The sequence below is a fragment of the Anabrus simplex genome, chromosome 1, assembly GCF_040414725.1.
Source record: "Anabrus simplex isolate iqAnaSimp1 chromosome 1, ASM4041472v1, whole genome shotgun sequence".
Classification (NCBI taxonomy): domain Eukaryota; kingdom Metazoa; phylum Arthropoda; class Insecta; order Orthoptera; family Tettigoniidae; genus Anabrus; species Anabrus simplex.
The window spans coordinates 1,700,167,283-1,700,183,732 of record NC_090265.1 but is presented as its reverse complement, the minus strand read 5'-3'; positions in this window follow the sequence as shown (position 1 = coordinate 1,700,183,732).

Here is a 16,450-nt window from a genome sequence, read left to right as displayed (position 1 = left end):
AATGCTGTACAGCAGATGTGATAGCTTACGTCATGTAATTACTACCGTTAGAGCGATCAAAAAAGGCATAAAACGGGACCATAAGGCTGTAACTCATCAGTAACTTGTCGAAGCGGGAACTTCCGCTCTCCTCGTGAATACAGAGTTACAAGGATGGCGTTTGTACGTTGCAAATAGCTGCGCGGAATTACGTAAGGAAGACGAACCTCGATAGGTTACTTGAAGCAGGAAGGGTTCCAACCATTCTTGAGTCATGCATTTTTTAATGTCATTTCGTATTCGCCTAGGCATCGTTTACGAAGACCTTTCTGAAGTCTCCGATATTCTTCTACGGAAGTTATAATAAACAGGTATCATAAATATCGCCACATACGCACCGATTGTGAATACCACCTAAAACATAACGCTGGACTCATTCAACCAAGTAACGCGTAGAAAATGGTTGCAACTATCTGGGCGTAAGAGAGACGCGATTCTTTAGTTCACTGTGGTGTTTGCACATTCGAGTTCAGAACTTTTAACATCAACGATCAGTATCGAAGCGATAGCCTAGGTAATTCCATTAGTACAGAGCTACGAGACCAACTCGTTGTCGCCTGCAGTAGCTACATGGCACCAATCGATGCGAGCATACGATATGTTAGCAAGCATTTGGAGTTCGAATCTAGTTACGAGCTTTTCAATTTTATTTTTATATTATACTTGTAAGGGCATTCGTAATAAATATTTAACGTTCTTAAGTCTCAAAAGTAATTTGCCACCTTTACAAAGAAAGCATACATACGAAAGGAATAATAACATGCGACTTCCATATGGCAAACGACTACAGGGAATGAAGTGCAGTGCACGTGTTGTCAACATTCTGACCCACCCATTCAACCAAGCAACTGCGCACGTTCGACTCGAAGACCAACTAACAGCGGTCTACACTTCATACGTAGGGCACATGAAACAGCATATCGTAATCCTAGCAGCAACGTGTGAGCACGTACTGTACGGTTAGCACGAAAGCAAACATTATGTATTCACGGGATGATTATGTGAATATGGTACTACTTTATGGAGAAGCAAGGCAAAATGCACGGGAAGCCAGACGCTTGTATCAAGAACGATTTCCTGACGAAGGCTGCCAACTGCAGATACATTTCGACGTGTTAAAAGACGGTTGCGTGCAACGGGGTCATTTCATACATTACCCCCCCGTTCGGGATGCTCCAGTGACGTCTAGAAATAACGACGAAGCTGTTCAAAATGCAATTGCACACAACCCGCACACAAGCTCACGGGCCATAGGAAATGAACTGAACATCAGTCATGTATCTGTACTGCGAATATTGCACCGCCATAAATTCCACCTTTTCCATCAACAGCTGCACCAGGAACTTCACGGAGATGACTTTCCAAAACGGATAGAATTTTCGCAATGGATATTACAAAGAGTTGAAGCTGATGCGAATTTCTTAATGGACATTCTCTTTAGTGATGAATCCAGATTTCACAACAACAGAACTGTTAATCGTCACAACTTCCATTACTGGAGCGTTGAAAATCCTCACTGGATCAGGGGAGCTCGATTTCAGGTACAATGGGGCGTCAACGTGTGGTGCGGGATACTAGGTGATAAGATAATTGGACCATATTTCTTCGAAGGAAACCTCACGGGACGACGCCATCTAGAGTTTCTTCGTGAGTACCTCCCACTCTTATTGGAGGATGTGCCCCTTATGACACGGTTACGGAGTGGTTCCAGCAGGATGGAGCTCCCCCACACTGGTCGTTGGCAGTACGGAACCACTTGCATAGGACATATCCTGGACGATGGATTGGACGAGGGGGTCCGGTCACATGGCCGGCTAGATCACCTGACCTTACTCCACTCGACTTTTTTCTCTGGGGTTATTTAAAGGAAAGAGTCTATGAGCAGGAGCCTGAGAGCCCGAATCATTTACGGCGGCTCATCACGGAAGCCTGCAGGCAGATTCCACCACATATGTTGCAGCAAGCAAGAATGTCTTTACTCCACCGTGCTCAGATGTGCATTAACGAAGCAGGTGGTCATTTTGAACATTTGCTTCATTAATCGAATGCCCATGCATAAGCCCATCGCACCGCTGTCGGTACAATCTCACTTTATTGCAAATAGCTCTTTTAAGAGCTCCTTAAAAACAAACATAGCTGAGTACCTGCAATATGAGAACTGATCATGATTTAGATTTGTCGTCAACAACACGACCCTCAACAACGCAATAAAAATATTCGTCGTACAAAGGACTCGAACCGCCTACTAACGAACACCGGTACTCTCCTCTAACTTTTAGCAAGCTTGGCTATCACGGGTTGCTGTTTAGTGATGTTGTGTTGCTGCTACTTCTAGTCATTCACCAATAATATTCTCTGTACAGGACGTTTCTGCGACACATAATTTTCACGATTCTTTACCATCAATCGGTATTTTATCATTAATGCTGATTTGCTTGAAACGAATAAACGAATTATGGAAAGCGTTGGAAGAGCAGACATTGTAGTGAGTAGTCAAGGTCAATATTTTTAGGTTCGTCTATAATCTGCGGGTTGCATAAAACTGCGTGAATAGGGGCAGCTGTACCACCCGGTATAATGCAACACAGCAGGTTGATTTTATTGAGGATGAAAATACACCATGTTTTTCCCCAAACCTTTTGCTACAATAACCTATTTTACAACATCATCTCCGTACAATGCTACGGCCTTACGGCACCGTAATGCGAGGGTCTGTACGCCTGCATGGTACCACTCGATTGGTCGATGTCGGAGCCAACGTCGTGCTGCATAGATAACTTCCCCATCATCCTCGTAGTGCTTTCCGCGGAGTACTTGCATCCTTCATTGGGCCAAACAGATGGCAGTCAGAAGGCGCGAGATCCGGGCTGTAGTGTAGGTGAGGAAGAACAGTCTACTGGAGCTCCTGTCGCCCAACGACTCGCCATGCTTTTGTCCACTGCCAGGTCTGCGTAGACATTCTGAGAGCGCCTATGAATATCTGTGATGCCCTGCTTTTTTGCCAAAAAGAACTCAAAAACTGCAAACTGTTTGGTACTCACCGCAATTACAGACGCCACTTTGAAGGCTAGTTATAGCCCTGCAACCTATTGGAAATTAATGAAACTCTACAAAACGAAGCGGAAATATTCAAAGATGTCCCAAACAAAATTATAATTTGTTTAAACCGAAACTGGCCTAGAGATACAATGTGTTATATTATATATTGAACACTCAAGGTTTGAACCCTCTGAGCATAATGCGCATGGTGATAACTGAGAATCTACTGTACTGAAATATATAGATTGTATATGTACACACTATAAATCTGTCTTAATGTAAATTACAAATGTTATTTCAATGACGTTTCATAAAGCCAGTCCTGGGCTGGGATTAAATTTGCATATTGAAGTTATCTATAATTCTTTTACATTTGTAGCATCATGGTATCCTCACATTGAGAGGATATTTTTCAATATTTACTGAAGAACTATAGTACTCGTCAAGTCGGACTATGAAATTAAACGCAAATATTGCCGCCCTATTCTCTTCTTTAATGGCTCATCACTTCTGCCAACTTGACTAGTTACATATTGAAATCACTCAACAAACTAACTTCCATACTAGTATCAATAATGGAGGTACCATAACCAAAGTAAATGATTGATCGCAAGATGTTCATAAATAAGTCGGTTTTCTATCTCAATGAGGAATTACGGAAACACGCACTCCTCCTCACTCTCACTTAATTTAATGTTATATATTTCTGCCTATATTTTGGCATACGCATTAATAAAACCATATTATTCGATATTTGCCTAGTATAAATAATTCAGCTCCCTTCTTGAAATTTGCTTTCACCTGTCGGATTGGATTGCAACCACGCTGCAGTAATATACACAAGCACGTACATATGCCGTAAGTCAATAGGAAAACACAAACGCTAAGTCAGCAAACCGTACCAAAGTCGTGACGAGACAAGGTTAGGTTAAGTTAGGTTAAGTTACGTTAGGTTGATAAGGAAATTAGTGAAACTCTACCAGACAAAGCGGGAGTATTCAAAGATGTCCCAAAGAAGATTACTGATCTGATCTTTATAGAGGAGGTAATGTCACTTTCCTTTTCAGAAGATTCTTGCAGATTTTTACTTTTTATATCATGCTTCCTAACTGAATTCTATACAGACAAATTGGACGAAATAATACCGTATTAATGCCGCGTACGTCATTTAACACCAACTGCGTTACTGAAAGCATTTTTCGAACGTGCGACAATTTTACTCACTGTCTCTAGTATTACCCAAGCAGATTTACAATCTACAGAAAAAGAAAGTATGATTTACTTACTCCCGTAAATGTAACACTATGTAGTGATTTTCACAATACGGAAGTAGCAGTACGTAGCGTTACGTATAATCTCGAAAGTCACGAAAGGATAATCACTACACAGTGCCAATTTTCAGGGTTAACAGTAACTATAAGCCGTCATATCGGCAAGTAAGATGCCTAAACACTATGGTTAGCGACACTGAATTTAACTCAGCAGTCATAAAATAACTATAACCTTCAGTATAAATAGAGGAGAAAGAGGAAAGTTGTGCCCTTAGTGTATAAGCATACACGGCAGTTAGGAAATAACTATAACCTTCAGTATAAACAGAGAAGAAAGAGGAAAGTTGTATCCTTAGTGTATAAGCTTACACGGCAGTTATAAAATAACTATAACCTTCAGTATAAACAGAGAAGAAAGAGGAAAGTTGTATCCTTAGTGTATAAGCTTACACGGCAGTTATAAAATAACTATAACCTTCAGTATAAACAGAGGAGAAAGAGGAAAGTTGTATCCTTAGTGTATAATCTTACACGGCAGTTATAAAATAACTATAATCTTCAGTATAAACAGAGGAGAAAGAGGAAAGTTTTATCCTTAGTGTATAAGCTTACACGGCAGTTAGAAACTAACCATCACTATAAACAGAGGAGAAAGACTATTTATTCTCTACACATGCAGCGTATTTTGGTGGCTATCAGTTATTTTATGTGAGTACATGCCAAACCAAAATACAAATATATAATTTTTCATAAATTCTAGAACATCTTAAAATTGATAACATTATACACTGACTGACAGAGCAAATGCAACACCAAGAAAGAGTGGTCAGAACTTTATGCCAATTGCAGGGTAGACTGACGTCACTGAGGTATGCTCATGATGTGAAATGCGCCGCTGTGCTGCGCACGTAGCGAACGATAAATGGGACACGGCGTTGGCGAATGGCCCACTTCGTACCGTGATTTCTCAGCCGACAGTCACTGTAGAACGTGTTGTCGTGTGCCACAGGACACGTGTATAGCTAAGAATGCCAGGCCGCCGTCAACGGAGGCATTTCCAGCAGACAGACGACTTTACGAGGGGTATGGTGATCGGGCTGAGAAGGGCAGGTTGGTCGCTTCGTCAAATCGCAGCCGATACCCATAGGGATGTGTCCACGGTGCAGCGCCTGTGGAGAAGATGGTTGGCGCAGGGACATGTGGCACGTGCGAGGGGTCCAGGCGCAGCCCGAGTGACGTCAGCACGCGAGGATCGGCGCATCCGCCACCAAGCGGTGGCAGCCCCGCACGCCACGTCAACCGCCATTCTTCAGCATGTGCAAGACACCCTGGCTGTTCCAATATCGACCAGAACAATTTCCCGTCGATTGGTTGAAGGAGGCCTGCACTCCCGGCGTCCGCTCAGAAGACTACCATTGACTCCACAGCATAGACGTGCACGCCTGGCATGGTGCCGGGCTAGAGCGACTTGGATGAGGGAATGGCGGAACGTCGTATTCTCCGATGAGTCACGCTTCTGTTCTGTCAGTGATAGTCACCGCAGACGAGTGTGGCGTCGGCGTGGAGAAAGGTCAAATCCGGCAGTAACTGTGGAGCGCCCTACCGCTAGACAACGCGGCATCATGGTTTGGGGCGCTATTGCGTATGATTCCACGTCACCTCTAGTGCGTATTCAAGGCACGTTAAATGCCCACCGCTACGTGCAGCATGTGCTGCGGCCGGTGGCACTCCCGTACCTTCAGGGGCTGCCCAATGCTCTGTTTCAGCAGGATAATGCCCGCCCACACACTGCTCGCATCTCCCAACAGGCTCTACGAGGTGTACAGATGCTTCCGTGGCCAGCGTACTCTCCGGATCTCTCACCAATCGAACACGTGTGGGATCTCATTGGACGCCGTTTGAAAACTCTGCCCCAGCCTCGTACGGACGACCAACTGTGGCAAATGGTTGACAGAGAATGGAGAACCATCCCTCAGGACACCATCCGCACTCTTATTGACTCTGTACCTCGACGTGTTTCTGCGTGCATCGCCGCTCGCGGTGGTCCTACATCCTACTGAGTCGATGCCGTGCGCATTGTGTAACCTGCATATTGGTTTGAAATAAACATCAATTATTCGTCCGTGCCGTCTCTGTTTTTTCCCCAACTTTCATCCCTTTCGAACCACTCCTTCTTGGTGTTGCATTTGCTCTGTCAGTCAGTGTAGATTCATTGCAAAAGCTTGTCAGCTACTTCCTAAGGTTAATATTTACGGGAATGAAGGAAATTATCTTACAATTTTTGCTATGGACTATATTCTTATATGTAAGCAATGTTTTCAATACCTCTCATAAACAGCTGTGTACTTGAGACATCTCTAATTCCAGCCAGCAGGGAATGCCACAGACGGATAGTAGCGGAGATGAATGAATCACTGTAACTAGCCGTTTGATGAGCTGGGAAACTTAGCAGGGAGTTGTTGAATGAACTTGCAGAACAGATACTGAAGGTCAGCTCATAAATAACCCTGGTTTTCACTCCGAAGTACACTAAAAACTAACACGGAATGTTAATTCCTTCTCTCCTCTCAATATAGCCAAGGCGGCTCACTGAAGCACGAAAAGAAATGGCGAAGTCTTGGTTTATCTATATAAAGCGAATACATGCGTTGTAATCGTGCTGTAATTTGATGCTGCGTGTGCTGTTAAAACTGTTGTATATAACTTCTCCGTAGTCGAAAATGAGTATGAGTATTTTCTTTTTTGTTTTAAGTGGCAGAAGATATATTAATTTTTTTAAGTGAGTGTAGTGTGCAGAAGATTCGCTGGCACGTTTATGTTGCATGTTTAGACCAAACCAGATTTTTGATCAATAATGAGGCTAATATTCTTCACGGAGATTTTCAAAGGAATATGATCGGAAAAATGTTTGCTCTCTCAAATTTACTGTGGTTATTTTTAGATCCTACTGTGATTGCTTGAGATTTTGATGGACTGACCTTGAAGGAAATTTATGACAGTTCATTCACGAATTCGGTTCAAGTTTTCGATCATGTTATTTAAGGCCAGGTGGATGTCACTTGGGTCTGTATGTACGTACTAAACCCGTTGTATCTAAGGTAAAAGATGGCGCACCATTTTTCATATACTGCACGGCCCACGGGCTCAAGAAACCGATCGATATCTGGTATATCATCTCAATCGTGTCTGCCTTTAACACTTGTGAAGCCATCTACAATGTTCTAGGCACCTCTTGGAGTCGAAGGACTTCACATGAACTATTTTCAGAAACATTCAATCCCTTGTAGCCTGTTTAAAGCCCAAAATATAACAGAAGAAAGATTTTTAATCTTCAATACTGAGAAATGTCACGTAGATGCACCATGAGTTTGGCTATGGAAGTTCATCTGTCACCAGTAGACAGATTTAGTGCGAGTAACTCTATGAACATTGCAGTCAGAAACAATGCAACTCAGGTAATCTAAGTAGTGCATCCATGATGGCTGGAAGTTTTGCAACGTTTATAACGTTAATTTTGCTGAAAAATTTTATGGAAGTGAGAATATTGGGCATGTCACGAGATAGCGTCACAAGATTTGGTGGGACCCATGTTCTCAATAAGTACCCATATACAGAGAGACTCATCGTCATTCTTTAGCAGATTTGTAGGGCGATGTCACGCTGCTACACTGAATGTTTGGTGTAACCTACCACTTAGTCTACTTTGGAAAGGTAATCACAATCCAAGGAGAGGAAATAAAAATCCTGAGTTTTGCCGATGGTATTGTTATTTTATCTGAGATTTCACAAGATCTGGAGAAACTGCTGGATGGTATGGATAGAGTCTTGGATAAGGAGTACCAGATGAAAATAAGTAAGTCAAAAACAAAATTGATGGTATGGATTCCTACAAAGTCACGTGATGCAGGTAATATTATATTATTAAATTAAGTCTTAAAGGAAGTAGGTGACTATTGTTCCATGGGTAGTAAAATAACTAACGATGGTAGAAGTAAGGAGGATATAAAATGCCGACCTGCACAAGCAATGAAGGCCTTTCTTAAGAAAAGAAATCTGTTCACTTCGAACAGTGATATAACAATTAGAAAGATGTTTTCGGAGACTTTCATCTTGAGCGTGGCATTGTTTAGAAGTGAAAGATAGGCGATAACTAGCTCAAAAAGAGAATAGAAGCTTTTGAATGATGGTGTTACAGAAGAATGCTGAAGGTGAGATGGATGGATCGAATTACGAATGAAGATATACTAAATCGAATTGGTGAGAGGAGATCGTCTTAACTAAATTGACCAGAAGAAGAGGCAGAATGATAGGATACATCTTAAGATACCCAGGATTTGTTCATCTGTTTTTTGAGGGAAGTGTGTTTGATAAGAACGGTATCTCTATAGAGTGATAAATAAGTTACAAGATTGTGAGCAACTGCAACGTGACCTCGAAAATGTTGTGAGATGGACAGCAGGCAATGTTATGTTGATAAACGGGGTTAAAAGTCAGGTTGTGAGTTTCACAAATAGGAAAAGTCCTCTCAGTTTTAATTTCTGCGTTGATGGGGTGAAAGTTCCTTTTGGGGATCATTGTAAGTATCTAGGTGTTAATATAAGGAAAGATCTTCATTGGGGTAATCACATAAATGGGATTGTAAATAAAGGGTACCGATCTCTGCACATGGTAATGAGGGTGTTTAGGGGTTGTAGTAAGGATGTAAAGGATAGTGCATATAAGTCTCTGGTAATACCCCAACTAGAGTATAGTTCCAGTGTATGGGACCCTCACCAGGATTACCTGATTCAAGAACTGGAAAAAATCCAAAGAAAAGCAGCTCGATTTGTTCTGAGTGATTTCCGACAATAGAGTAGCGTTACAAAAATGTTGCAATGTTTGAGTTGGGAAGAATTGAGAGAAAGAAGAAGAGCTGCTCGACTAAGTGGTATGTTCCGAGCTGTCAGCGGAGAAATGGCGTGGAATGACATTAGTAGACGAATAAGTTTGAATGGCGTTTATAAAAGTAGGAAAGATCACAATATTAAGATAAAGTTGGAATTCAAGAGGACAAACTGGGGCAAATAATCATTTATAGGAAGGGGAGTTAGGGATTGGAATAACTTACCAAGGGAGATGTTCAATAAATTTCCAATTTCTTTGAAATCATTTCGGAAAATGCTAGGAAAGCAACAGATATGGAATCTGCTACCTGGGCGATTGCCCTAAATGCAGATCAGTATTGATTGATTGATTGATTGATTGATTGATTGATTGATTGATTGATTGATTGATTGATTGATTGATTGATTGATTGATTGATTGATTGATTGAAGGTATTAATATCACAAGCAGATAAGAACAGATGTGGGCTGCAGCAGATAAGTAGAATTGAAAAGATTAGCACAGGTTAAGGTGGCATGGAGAGCTGCATCAAACCAGTCTATGAACTGATGACTCAAACCACAACAGCAACAATGAATGGATTTAGATTTATCGGCGAGTGTCAAGAATAAAGACTTGTATCTTTGGCAGTACATTTTTGTATTTGTAAAAATTTCTTCGAGTGATAACTCTACTAGACGTCGGGAATTAGTTGATTAATATGTCGTTTTTAAACAACTGAAAAAGGTAACATTCAGTTCAACGACGCTATAAGTCGAGTCACTAATCTAAATTAATATTTCGAGACATACAGGACTGCAAGGGAATATTGTTATATTCACTTTAGTACTACGGGGCAATATCTCATAGTTGTTTGAGACTAGTCAATTACACGCAGCCTGATTTGTTCAGAGCTAAAGCACTTTAGGAGTGTATTCATATACATATATATTTACTCGGGTCAGAAGCAATAACGTACAATATAATAAAGGAATTTTAAGTTATAAATTGAAAAATAATTAAGTAAAATATCAGATTAGATGATCTGCGCCAAGAATTGTGCCATTTTCATAGCACTGTCACAGCCTACCATTAACTATCACGTCGGTGAAGAGTATGGGCACATTTCGCAGGTACACGGGTGTAACACTGTCTGTCATCCCCACACTCGCAGAGATCTGAACCCTGTGGTTATCCGAATATATGTAACTTAACTCTACATCTCCCCACATCACTGCAGAGTCTGTTGAGTGATCCTCAGGTTTCCCAGTTCGTGTCGTGGCCTGCAAGAATGCATTCTTTGGACTTCATACATTCTGGTGGTACAGTGTATTGCTATAGCTGTGTCCTGGCTATCTCAGGTTTTGCAGTGAGCATTTTTGTGGTCCGCACAAGTCTTTACCTTCATTAACACTCTATGGGAAAATAAACTCACATTTCTACAGATTTTAAATTAAAGAGAGTCATTTATATACATGTAGAACAGAGGATCAAACGGTAGGTCATGTATTATTTAGGTGTGGAAAATGTGAAAGGTAACGGCAATTAGTAAATAATAAAGTGATAAATAATAATGGAAAGTGGACATTTGACAAAGTTAAATTAAGATGTATTTTATAAAAGAAATTGTTTTCTACTTAAATTCGATTGATTTAGACAGTAGTAGATCAGATGATTAAATGTTATATTAGATAAAGATAGTTTCGAGGGTAATACAGCGGAATTTGTACTGTTAATTTTTAAAATAGATATAATTAACTATGCAAGATTATTATGGAATTAACACATCGCCATATAGTAATAATGACAAGTATGTAAGTTTATTTATGCAAACAGTATTTTGAAGTTTCATACAGAGCATGAAGTACTACTTCTGATGTAATGGAACCTGCTTTGAATTAATGAACGAAAAATAAAAGTCTCTCACTTGATTTGAGCCATATCCTGGGAGGTTGGTGAACTGTTGATAAAGCGAGCCTTGGTCTGCAAAACAAACGTAGACGGTTACCAGACGCGGAATCTTCCAGTGTCGCGTGTTCGCGAATGTAAATAAAGTCGTAAATTATACGTGTGTATTTTCTGTAATGCGGCATTTCCGTGTTCGTTATATTCTAGGTTTCTAGCATAATTTGTAAATCAAGAACGTAGTCATCCAAAATGTACCCATACGAATTGTACATGGTCTATACACTTAATAATGTTAATAATGTTATTTGCTTTACGTCCCACTAACTACTTTTTAAGGTCTTCGGAGACGCCGAGGTGCCCGAATTTAGTCCCGCAGGAGTTCTTTTACGTGCCAGTAAATCTACCGACACGGGGCTGTCGTATTTGAGCACCTTCAAATACCACCGGACTGAGCCAGGATCGAACCTGACAAGTTGGGTGTCTATACACTTAATACTTTTCACTATGTACTTCTGTGCATTATTGTGTTAATTTTCTATGAATGTTAGGGCATATTTTGCCTTATGTTTCATTTCATGTAAAATTAGGTCTTTTTGCAATTAAAAGTTATGTGTATAGTTTTCCACGTATCGTTCGCATTATTGTGCGCATTAAATACTTAAGGTACATGCGAATTTGTATAAGACGGAGTTGTAATGTAAAGCTCAACCTATAGTATTGTAAGCCGTAGCGTTAAACACTTGTAATACTGAAATTGTTCGTGAATTTGTATATGATGATGGATTTAGAATGTTAAACTAATAGTATTTCTCGTAATATTTTCTTTCTATGGAATTGCTTATTTTACGGTTGTTTAGTTGTTGTTGTTGTTGTTGGGTAATTAAATTTTAACTTTATTACCACACTACTAGGAAGCCGCTCTAGCTCAAGCGGCAGCGCACCGGCCCCTCGCCGCTGGGTTCCGTGGTTAATATTCCGGTCACTCCATGTGCGATTTGTGCTGGAGAAAGCGGAAACGGGACAGGTTTTCCTCCGGCTACTTCGGATTTCCCTGTCATCTTTCATTCCATTAACACTCTCCAATATCATTTAATTTCACCTGTCATTCATTAATCTTTGCCCCAGACGAGAGTGACAGGTTTCGGCAGCCGGCACAATACCTACCCCTCTTTTGTAAACTAAAATTTAGGATGGCGAGAAGAGACACTTTTGTAAACAAAAATTCCTGTGGTGCCCTTAAATTCATTCCATTCCTGTCCCGGTGGAATGACTGGAAACAGGCTGTGAATTATCTTTCTCTCACACAATTTTAAGTGATTATTGCCACCATGATATTTCTCGATTGATGTATTCGTTAATAATAAAAATAAAATAAATGTCATGTGTTCATTCGTAAATTTTATCATCTGTTTCCATGTCCGAAAATTTGAAGTTATTATTATTATTATTATTATTATTATTATTATTATTATTATTATTATTATTATTATTATTATTATTATTATTATTATTAAATTATCTGCACGATGGAATTAGAACGTATACTATGGTAAGTTTTCTAAATGCATCGTCATTGTCGTATTCCAGAAGTGCGAAGTGGCCTTCAGTATTAGATTGACATTATTTTCGTTTATGAGAAAGTGGAGTGGTTATGTTCTTTAAATTAGGTTCATTGCAAGTTCGAAGTGAATAATAACTACCACTAATAATAAATGTAATGTATTTTGTGAAATTGAGCGTAATTTTCAAAATAATTGATCTAGTTGCGAATTTTTAAGGTCAGTTAAATTTAATTTCGTGTGGCTATTTCTAGCCGGGTGCAGCCCTTGTAAGCAGACCCTCCGATGAGGGTGGGTGACGTCTGTCATATGTAGGTAACTGCGAGTCATTGAATGGAGGATAGTGTTATGTGTGGTGTGTGAGTTAAAGGTATGTTGGGGCACAGCACAAACACCCAGACCCCGAGTCAATGGAATTAACCAGTGAAGGTTAAAATCCCCGACCCGGCCGGGAATCGAACCCGGGACCCTCTGAACCGAAGGCCAGTACGCTGACCATTCAGCCAACGAGTCAGACTTTAAGGTCAGTGTTCAGATGTGATAGTACGACGTTTCGGCTGATAGATTTTGAGACGAGAATATTAAAATTATTTTAAGTTTTGTCATCATCCTGGAGTAATGTACCTTTCTTAAGTGTGGGATTATGTACAAGTGTAAATTTTCACTGCTATTTCGCGTGTTGTGTTGTTGAACACGTTGTTTATTAAGGTCCAGGTAGTTGTGAACCCCTGAGACGCATATATTGTGGTGATAATCCAGGCTTGAGACTCCTGAAGATAATTTTGGTTGTATGTAGTGCCTGGATTTGTTTATAAATGATCAAGGAATTAAGGATTGCGAAAAGCGAGATTATTGCAAACAAAATTTCCCGTGGTGCCCATCTTACATGAAATTCTTTGTCCAGGGCCCTGTTTAATAAAACTAACTAATAATATTAGCTAATAATATTAGAACTCATAAAAATAATTATTAGTTAACCAAATTCTGTTTCATAAAGATTTACACATGACTAATAAAATATCTTCACTAATAATATTAGTTCATTAGTCAGCTGATACAAATGGAGGTTAGAATCGGTCTGTTGCATATGTTCTTGGTTTGGGTTTGTTCCTAGCAGTAGGCTAATGCTTGACTACAACCGACTATTAATCCGCATGTTCAAAAGGCTCGCTTGATATTTTTGTTCTTGTGACTTCAATACATATGAAAATGGATAAAAGAAATGAAAATAATGTGAGAGAAGAAAATTTCTTGAGTTAAAGCGTCAACTATTCGCAGCCTTTTGCACACTATAAGTCTCCTTGTTCCTTTTACTCTTTTTAAATTTCATGTGCTCTTAAAAATCTCTGTTGAGATGGACTAGCAAAATTTTTGTGTACTACCCCTGTTGGTGGGGGCGGTAGAATAACAGCCACGGTATCCGCTGCCTGTCGTAAGAGGCGACTAAAAGGGTTCAGGGGGCTCTCAACTCGGGAGCGTGTGTTGGCGAACATAGGGCACTGAAATGAATCCTACCATTGCTTCAACTTACTTCTGCCAGGCTCATTTTCATCTACCCTTCTGACCTCCCTTGTTCAACTCTTCTTCTTTTCCGACCCTGACAGTATTAGGTTGCGAGGCCGAGAGAGTCTTTCATTGTCATGCCCTTCTCTTTCTTTAGCCGATACCTTCATTTTTCAAAATGTCGGATCCTTTCCATTTTTCTATATGATTAGTGTTATTATAGATGATGGTTGCCTAGTTGTAGCCTACTTCCTATTAAAACAATAATCATCACCAGCATCATCTTGGTTTACTGATGATATAAGCCAAGATCTTAAAAGATACTTGGAGTATCCGAGCAGAACCGCACTAGAGAAACACAATGATACTGCATATCATTACGAACCGGTGGAGTGCAAGCGAAGTTGCTATTTTAAGGTTATGTTTCATTCCTTGCAGTGGAACATTCTATTACCTACCAATCCTATCAAGCAAATACTCAAAAGTTATGTAATCTAACCTAAATCTCCCATTGTACCGGTATTCATATGTTTGTTACATAGCAGTACAGTCTGTTTTTGACGTAACATTTATTGAACGGTGAATACCTAAACTCGTTCCTTATCACGATTTGAATCAGAGTCGACCATTTCAGTGATCTTCATGTTTTAATGCCAAAATATTAAAATACTGCTCACTTTGGTTTCACTAATATTATTAATTATGAGTCAAAATACACTCATGAAAATAATCCTAATAATATGAGTAACTTTTATTAGTCACGTTGTCTATGAAACAATTTACTAATATTATTAGGAACATCTACTAATAATTTGGAATCATAAACTAATAACTAATATTATTAACTAATAATTTTGTGAAACATAATACTAATATTATTAGTTAATATTATTGGTTTCTTACGAATAATATTAGTGAAATATGTTTTATGAAACAGGGCCCAGAAGTAATTAGTTGTGTCTTCCAAATATATCAAGCTGAAGCTTATTAAATGTCCAGTGAATCCTTATGTTAACGGATTATAGAGTTAAGCATTTCAACGAAAACATTTTTCAACCCCTGAATGCTGTTTCATTTAGTTGTCTTTGTGTTGATTTCAAAGTTCGTTCAGTGTCAAAATCATTCTTTCAAAATCATTAGTGATGATTCGAATTAGCTTAACAGATAAGCTTCTAAGTAACTGGATAATTATTGATTTTTCAAAAACCTGCATCTACAAATATCAGGAAGTTGCGGTTATTTAACCAAACGGTCAGGGTCACACCACAGGTGTTTCTTCCACTGGTGGAATCGATATCACTTACTGTTGCTACACTTAATCGAGCTATAGGAGGGCCCACACGGCACTAGCCCCCTATACCATGACTTCTGAAATTGTAGCTTTCTTATTCCTTAATTTTATCTACACATTTATATTGTTATATTATACTGTTATTCTTCTTACGCATTCATGACTTTTTCATAAATACAGTATTTTGTTCTATGCTGTGGCAAAGCGTGTGTTAATAATAATAATAATAATAATAATAATAATAATAATAATAATATCGAGCTCGATAGCTGCAGTCGCTTAGGTGCGGCCAGTATACAGTAATCGGGAGATAGTGGGTTCGAACCCGACTGTCGGCAGCCCTGAAGATGGTTTTTCGTGGTTTCCCCTTTTCACACCAGGCAAATGTTGGGGCTGTACCTTAAATAAGGCCACGGCCGCTTCCTTCACAGTCCTAGGCCTTTCCTCTTCCATCGTTGCCATAAGACCTATTTATGTCAGTGTGACGTAAATTATTATGATTATTATTATTATTATTATTATTATTATTATTATTATTATTATTATTATTATTATTATTATTATTACTTCAAAACTTTCGGACACGGAAATAAATGATAACATTTATGCGTGAACTCAGTGACACTTATTGTATTATTATTAATTGTTATTAATTGTTATTATTAATAATAATAGTCCTCGACAGGAAAAGGTGAGAAATTACATTTATTCACTGCCGATGTGAACCGTACGCTGAATCAACAACTCATGGGAATCCGTATCTGCTGTACTGAAAGCGTGTCTGACGCACAAAGAGGAAGAGGGGGCCTATTTCTTTCAGACCGACCTCTACTAGAATAAAGATACCACGTGTATCATTAATATTGATACTGACCTCGGTCCACAGCCGGGCACTTTTAGTGAATGGAGATGGAGGCCTGCGTCCCGACGCTGCGCAGGAACCAGTTGGCCTGCGAGAAGGACGCGCGCTTCTGGCT